The sequence below is a fragment of the Ixodes scapularis genome, unplaced genomic scaffold, assembly GCF_016920785.2.
Source record: "Ixodes scapularis isolate PalLabHiFi unplaced genomic scaffold, ASM1692078v2 PGA_scaffold3__209_contigs__length_174095766, whole genome shotgun sequence".
NCBI classification, from domain to species: Eukaryota; Metazoa; Arthropoda; class Arachnida; order Ixodida; family Ixodidae; genus Ixodes; species Ixodes scapularis.
Genome location: NW_024609868.1, coordinates 166,299,564 through 166,308,124, shown reverse-complemented (window position 1 = coordinate 166,308,124; position 8,561 = coordinate 166,299,564).

The window sequence follows — 8,561 nt, the reverse complement described above, 5'->3', positions numbered from 1 at the left end:
TGGTACGCCATTTTCTATCCAAGCATTGCGGGAAGCGACTGTCGTTCTTGCAGGAGATCCGACGTGCATTCTCTGTTGTGCCTCTCCCCTTGGTGGAAAAATATTGTAAAAAAAAATTGCTCGCCAAAAGTTTAAATATAAAATATTGTAATTATTTTTTTAAATCGCTGTATCAATGCGAAAGGGTTGCTGTGAATTTTGTTTTTAATGAAGACAGTCACACAAGGCAAGAGGCCTGCAACTCACAACGGTCGAAAAAGAACATGATGTTAAAAATTTGTGTATGACCATCTTGATAAAAGTAAGCGTTGCCAGAAAACAATAACCCGAGAAATATTTACTGTTTCTTATTTCCATTTGATGGATTGAGTTCTGCCACAGTCGATTTTAATCGCTGGGAGTGAAAATTGTTTGAACTTAATTGCTGCAATACAATTAGCAGGTGTATAAACAGCACAGGATATTCAATAACAGGGCGTCGGTTCGTGGTGTGCGTGTTACTAAATTTCCTCCACGCCCCTGCCCCATCTGTCCCGCCTTTCGCTAGCAGGAAGGTGGTCACCCTAGACATATTGGGGCCCAACTACCCAGAACACAATTTTTGGCTCAAAATTCGTTTTCTTCCCTCCCGCAAAACGCCGATCTAGAACTGGCCGGTTTGAGTCGCGCTCACTCTCTCCTCCGTAGTCTCATGCCGTTTTCTATGGTCCGTCTAGACGCAATCGCAAAGACAATCAAAGTCGTGGGTTAACGAAGGCAGACTAAATACTAGAAATGGACGAAAATATAATACCTATTTTTTTGTGGATTCTAAAAAATCGCAGATACGTTAATTTAAGAAAAAATTAAAAAAAAAACACAGACAACGGGATTTTCGGGTATCGTTACCCGTCTCTATATTTCTTCTTCCACTCCTGTCCAGTTTCGGTTTCGGTTATGAGCAGTTGCGTTTTTTTTTAAACTTTATTTAAAATATACGTGACACTGTAGCAAAATATTGATTGTGCAGTCTTCTGACAGCATAATAAATCGCCTAGCAAAAATAAAAAAAAATATTTTTAGACACGGAAAATTTTTAAGTGTTCTTTTTTCCGGTTTCGGGAATATTTTAACGAGTAACGTAACTATGTTAGCTGTTACTGAAAATAAGTAACGTAAGCACGTTACCCGCTACTGTTTTCAAAAAGCAATGAGAAAAAAGTAACGTTTTACCGGTAACGACCTTACTTGTAACGCGTTACCGCCAACCAACGTTACTAAAACACTCAGTTGGGAAACTCGCCGTCGAAACCCGGGCCGCTGGCGTCCACCGAGACCGAGCTAAATGCGACAAGAGCGCCACTTTTTATCGTTTGTCTGTACTGTGGTCCCCTTGAGCTTTTTGAAAGCCTGTTTTTGCGTAAAAACAAACGGAAAAGACTCTTTTTGTATGGAATTTATTGGAGTTTAGTACCAAATGATGGGCGCGTGATGTTTTTATCATCTTTAGTTCGCAAGGTTTTGCGGAACAATTAATATTGTTTTTATACAACCATGCCTCAACGGGCCTTTCAGGTAGCACGTCCTGACCTAGGTGCATTTTAACGTCAATAGTTGAACGCGGCGCGTCCGCCGGGGAAACGGGGGTGGCACTCTACCGCTGTATCTGTTCTTAAGCCAAAATAGAAGTCACGTGCAGTTCTTCGAGAGGCCGCTGCGGAAGTAATGGTGGCGTTGTGTTCGTCATTAGCTCGGTGCTCGGAGACAGATTGGGGTCACTTTTTCAAAGCTGTCTCCATGGGAGTTTCTCAACTGAGTGTTTTAGTAACGTTGCCGCCAACACTGGCAGAAAGTCATTCACATGCTCATAGCGAGTTCGTTTCACACGCACTGGCACCGTTCGGGTTCTCCGTGAGTTCTCCCCCAGAGTGCATCGCACTCGCACAGTGTTGCACTACAGTGGCTATGGTGCCTAGAGCGCGTCTCCGACTAGTGTGTTTAGCGTCCTATCCCACCCATACACCAAAAGTGGTCCCCAAGTGGCAACAAATGACGTCACAGGAGCCGGAGTGTCATGCTGTTGCCTGTCGCGATCCTGGCGGTTGGCCGTAGAAATGCTGGCGAAAGGCACTACACTCTGTTTCACCTTCAGTCCGAGCGCAGCGGACGCGAACCACCATTCCAGTGTTGAGAGAGTGTCATGTGACCTTGAGCTCCCTGTGTCGCTCTGCCCAACCGGTAGGTCACGTGATTTTGTCCGGGCGCTGGATCGGCTAAGATAACTCGTGGTGTCCACTGCGCTCGGACTGAAGGTGGAACGGAGTATAGCGAACGCGAGTGTCGCTGTTGTCACGGCGTCCCTAGAGTTCCTGTATATGCTACCTAGGGTAGCAGAGTTGCGCATTCAGCCTCGGCGCGTGGCCGTAGAGCCGGCTCTCCCGCACGAGATGGATGCTTTGTTCCTCACGTGACTAAATTTGGCGAATAGCGGCGCCGCGCGCGCCGCCGCGCATGGAAAACAGGAGAGGAGGAAAAGGAGGCGGAAAGCAGGGAAACATACGCCGGGGCACAAGACGTCTGCGCGTTGTTTGGCAATGCAAGACCATCACTGCAACACGCCAAGAGGATGTGCAGGATTTTGCGGTCTGAGATGTGGCGACAGGTCCGGTTTTATCGGTCCTGTCTCAGCGCCCTTGCCGGCATCGGCATCCCCAATGATGGACACGTCACCAGACACAGGTTCTTCCTGACTACAGCCAGCCAAAAGACTGAATTCCTTTGGGGCTCTTACATCCCTCATCTAAAATACCTACGTTCATCTAGGACGCAGCGGAAAGGCGAGTCTGTTACGCTCTTAGGCTGCGAGCCCCTTCCGGATGATATACGAGGTGTTCTTGAAAAAGGACCGACATTTTGTACTGAGCCCCAACAGCAAGGAATACATATGGTGTCAAACGTCCATGATATCGCTTCTAAAGCTCAGGAAGAAAACCGACAGAGTTGCGTTTCTGACTGTATGGAAATACTACTAAAAGCTGGCCCTCAAAGCGACAGGAAGATACATTTCACTCGTATAGTCGATCACTTTCGAGAAAGAAATTTAAATCTTCTAATATCGGACAAGGAAGGGGGTTTTGTTGTGACGACCAGAGAGATTTACCTTGATAAAGCCCAGTTCTCCATAAACAAGAATTTTAATTGCTTGGAGAGGTTCAATCCAAAAAAAGTGAAGGCAAAAGCACTCCAGCTGTGCAGCAGGCTAGATCTAAGCCAATTGAGAAAACAGATAAACACTGCTAAAAGTGATCAATTGGAAATGTTTTTCACCGCCAAAACTCACAAAGAGGGTTGCCCTTTTCGTGTAATAGTAACTGAACGAGGATCTTGGCAGGGAGCTATGTCCCAATTTCTTTTACGCCACCTGAACAGCCTCAACATCTATGACCCTTTTCTAATTCCAAACTCAGAATCTCTGATAGACTACCTTAAATCAAGTGCTTCAACAGTAAAGTTTGGACTCTCCCTTGATGTGGAGGACTTGTTCTACTCGGTCCCTCACGCAAGAATGTTTGAAGCAGTCAGCGATTGCATAGAGGCTAATGGAACTGTGTCATTTCAAAATCAATGTGGCATACCATCCGAATCTTTCATGGAACTCCTTAGGTTCTACCTCACATCTACCGTTGTAACTTTTAGCGGCAGTACTTACATCCAAAAGAAAGGGATTTGCATTGGCTCCTGTGTAGCACCTGTCTTATGCGACATTTTTCTTTCCACCTGTGACAGGGCAATAGCCCAGAGCCTTCCCACAAACCTTGTAACACGTATCTTTAGATACGTCGATGACTATCTCGTTTTACTTTCCATCGGACCTGACCAATATGATTGTGCTACATTCAACATCATAAGCAACACTTTCATGACACAAGCTCAAGGACTCAAATTCACACATGAGTTACCTACTAATAGCAAGCTTCAATTTTTAGATTTACAACTGTCCTTTGAAAAATCGCACACTTGCTGGACTTATGCACCACGGTCCAAAAAAAGACTCCTACCTTTTGATTCTGCCCACTCCAAGATCATCAAAAGAGGAATAGTGCAGAGTTGCTTCAAAGCGGCCCTGCACAAGTCCTGTGAACACACGGCTAAGCGCAGTTTCGAAGCACAAGTGCAGAGGCTGCAGGATTCTGGATACACCAATTCATTATTGTTTGATGTAGCAGAATGTCTGACAACTCCCAAGGGAAGAGGACAACGAAATTGCAAGAAAACGCGACCGGCAGTGATACCCTACTTCCACAACATTTCACACAACTTCAAACAGATAGGCTCAAAGTATGAAGTACCAGTGGTACTTTCAGCTCCAAACAAACTAAAAATATTGTGTCCTAAGATTAATTCGCAAAACGAAAATAACAACAACTGCACCGTCAAGCATACGCACAAGTACGTCAACTGCAACATCAACGTAGTCTACGAAATTCCATTCACATGTGGAAAAGTCTACGTCGGACAATCTGGGCGCTGTGTGAACGTGAGACTTCGAGAGCATCACCTTTCTCTGAAATCATCACCATCGGGACATCTCGCCATACATGTCCGTGACTGCCACTGCACACCCATATTCCAACAGACTAAGATCCTCAAGCGTTACCATAGAAAAAGATCCCGAGAACTCTATGAAGCGAAAACCATATTGTCTCTCGGGGGAGCTTGCATAAGCGCACCATCAATAGCGCTGTCCGAGAAAGAGATGAGATACCTCGACCTTTTTCCTTAACGCGGGTCATTTTAGTGTTTTCTAACCTTATCTTTGCCCTAGTTTATATTTCTGAATTTTTATTACATTTTTTCGCTAGTGTCAAGCGGTAAGATTTAGTTTAAAATTTTGTTAATGCGTCTATAAACTATAACAATAATTTTTTCTTCTTCTTCTTTTTTACCTTCACATACCTAATTCTTCTTTTATGTCTTCCTCGGGGAATGCATTAAACTTCCAGTTGGAGTAAGCGCTCTGTCCTGTCCCCTCTTCTTTTCCTTGGTGTTTGCGCTTTTGAATTTTTATACAATGTGTAGCCAACTAGCCCAACAGTTAATTTTGATGCAAAAGAAACTTCGGCGGAGCGACCGTAAAGCTGGCTTTCTTGCACGCCACCGGATGCTTTGCTCCTCACGTGATGGATCTCGGCGAATAGCGGCGTGGCGGCGCGGGGAAAACAAATGCGCAACTCTGGCTCCCGTAGGGAGCCTATACAGGAACTCTAGGCGTCCCAGGCGTCCCAACTTCCGGCTGCTGCAGCTTCCGTGGACTGTCACAGTAGAGAGCGACCTGCAGCAGAACAGGCGTCTGCCATATATACCAGAACTGCTGGGACGCCGCCAGGATTGCAACCGGCGACAGTATGGCTCTTCTATGATGTCATCAGGTGAACATCGAGGGACTACTTTTTTGGGCGCGGTAAACACACCAGTCAGAGACGCATTCTAGGCTCCATAGCGTAACTATTAAAGGGATGCTGAACCGAAATTGTGGGTGGAATTTCTTGGTCGGAATGGCATAAATAGCACGTCCTTTACTTCTAAATGACGTTGTTTTGAGCGAGAAGGCGTATAAAATTAAATAAACACGAAAAATACAATTTTACGCGACCCCTGGTGAGCGTCGTGGAAAGCTCGCTTCGTGACGTGCGCATTCTCATTCGCCTCAAAAGACAGACGGAGCCAAGCCAAGCCAGGCGCTAAGCCGGGTGGCGTTTGTTATTGTTAGTACCACGCGGGCTCTACCCGCGTGGTACTAGTACTAGCCGCTTTGAGAACAGCCGCCGAGCGAAGAATCAAGGCGAGCACCAACGAACGAGGAGAATGCGCGGAGGCACCAGGGGCGCTGGGGGCGCCGAGAATGCGCACGTCAGTTCCGCTACGCCTGCTCTCAGAAGGACTCGCTCGCGCCGGCGGCTTCCGGCCGAGGATTCGCTCTTAATTCAAAGAAATACGATAATTCGTGCCCCATCCGTCAGATTGAATATCGTTTTTAGGTACAGTACGACCCCGTGAAGCCCGCTCGGGCAATAATTATGAGATTTCAAATATCGGTTCAGCATCCCTAAAGGGGGTAGTGTAGTTATCGCGTAGCCTCCACCATGCATCGGGAACCGCCGCTCCTTGGAAGACGATGTAAGTGGCGCTTCGATCCGCAGCTCCGTTGGGTGCCTCAATCGGCCGGCAGATAGAGGCACCCTAACACGCTTTATAACTAATATAAACACATCAAAAACAATTATTTGTTTCCAGTGAACTTCCAACTACATGATTTGTGTTTGAAAGTGAATAAAAAATGTGAAACTAGCAGACGACAGTGTAGTCGACAGCTGCGAATCGGCCGGAGCTGGCCGGAGCCAAGCTGACTAAGCCGGAGCCATAGCCACTACAACGGTGCTGCAAGCGCCAGCGCCACCCGCGGCCGTCTTCCAACGCTGTGCCGCTTCTCCGGTTTCGTTCGTTACACTACAGAGGCTGTAGTTACACTACCTTTGATGCAAATATTATATAGCGCAGAAGTTAGACAAAGGACAAAGGACAGAACATGTAGACAGGACAAGCGCTTGTCCTGACTACATGTTCTGTCCTTTGTCCTTTGTCTAACCTTTGCGCTATTTAGTTTTTACATCATGCATATCCAACTAGCCCACCTCAATATCTTAGTACACTAACCTTCTTAAGCCACTGTAGTGTAATGAACAAAACTGGAGAAGCGGCTGCACAGCGTTGGAAGACGGCCGCAGGTGGCGCTGGCGCTTGCAGCACCGAGATTTAATAAAGTCATTGGGTTTTAGAGACAGCGAAGGGAGAGTGGATTTCAAGACTGTAGAGATTACCAAGCAAAGATTAAGTGAATGGTGGCAGAAATCGAGAGAAAACTAGGTATTTTCTTAATCACTGATGGCAAGGGGGTTTTATAGCCTCACTTTCTTTGCACTGCGGAGTGAATATAGATTTCACATTTAAATATTCTAAGCTTAAATGGTAAAACAAAATGGCTAGGTGGCGTAAGCTACCGCCCGATCCAAAGGGCTCAGCCGTATTCATCCATCCATCCATCCATCCGTCGTTCCGGCTATGGCTCCGGCTTGGCCGCTTCGCCAGCTTGGCTCCGGCCACCTCCGGCCGATTCCCAGCTGTCGACTACACTGTCGTCTGCTAGTTTCGCATTTTTATTCACCTTCGAACACAAACCGTGCCTTTAGAAGTTCACTGGAAACAAGTAATTGTTTTGAGGTAGAATGCCTCTATCTGCCGGCCGATGGAGGCACCCTAAAGGCCTACCACACTAGCGTAAACGGCGCCGCCGGGCGGCGCCGCCGGGCGTTCCAAAGCCAGCTCTGTTCCAAAGCTACAGTGTGGAGCGCACATAGGTTTTTTCCATACAGCTACAACCTGCCAGCGGTCGTACCGCGGCATCAATAGACTACTTCCATAAAGCTCTGCATGCAACACGGCGCGCGTTGCATGCAGGGAACTAGTTGGCCAGGGAGGAGGGTGGCATGGTTTCGGTTTCGATCGACACGTCAACAAGAGATCGTTTTCTGGTCCCGAGAGCGTCATTTGTGGTCTCTAAACTAACCTAAATTGCCAGACCTCGAAGCTTTAGCACAAGCCTGAGACGTATAGCTTGGCTTAACACATGCTTGTTGTATTTTAGTACTTGAGCCTTCCTTTTAGCGCTCCAATCGAGGTATGTGGACGAGCCAGTGCTGGGGATCTCGACGCTGCGAAGCTCGGGGATCTTGCTTGTGAACGAATCAACGAGCTGTAGCAACCAATTAGTACGCATACATCGAGCTCGCGCCTTTACATTAGTGTTGTTGATCAGGAAGTTTGTTTGTTTCGTGCGTCCATAGACGAAATATTACTTTTTGCAATTACCGTTTTTCTTAATATGCCTGAGTATGCGAGGTAAACCTTGGAGGCGCCACTGAAAAGCTCAATTTAACACACCTCTTATCTCTTACTGACCCGCAGCACTGCACGAAGTGAAGTCCCCACCCGCTTGCTTTCCACTAATATTCAACATCGCGTATGCGCATAGAGTTATCCTGCAATGCCACATACAGACCGTTTTAAGAAAGAAAAAGTCAAGCACTTGTGTGAAGAATGTCGCACCGTTCGCCGGAAGTGCGCCGGACGGGCATGAACCCGTATGCGCACCGCATAGGGGTTCACGCCCGTCCGGCGCACGGTGCGACATTCTTCACACAAGTGCTCGAACGAATTCAAAGCGCGTTTGACGGTTGCTAACGGCCATAATATTTGTTATGTGTTTGTTTTCTTTCTGCCTGTGTATGCCGAGATAATTTCAGACACACCGTTGAGGCACAGATCTTGAGCGTCAGTAAAAACTCGTGCAAAAAGGCTTAGCGAGGAGTAGGGGACGCTTGTTAGGGCCTCCGTCGTAGCTAGCCGATCTCAGCGTTTGCGAAAAGTTAATCTTCTATCAGCATAAAATTTTAGTGGGAGATATATGATGACACGAGGAAGACATCATAGTAATTTTGTGCAGTAGTGAGGTCGAATTTATTGCG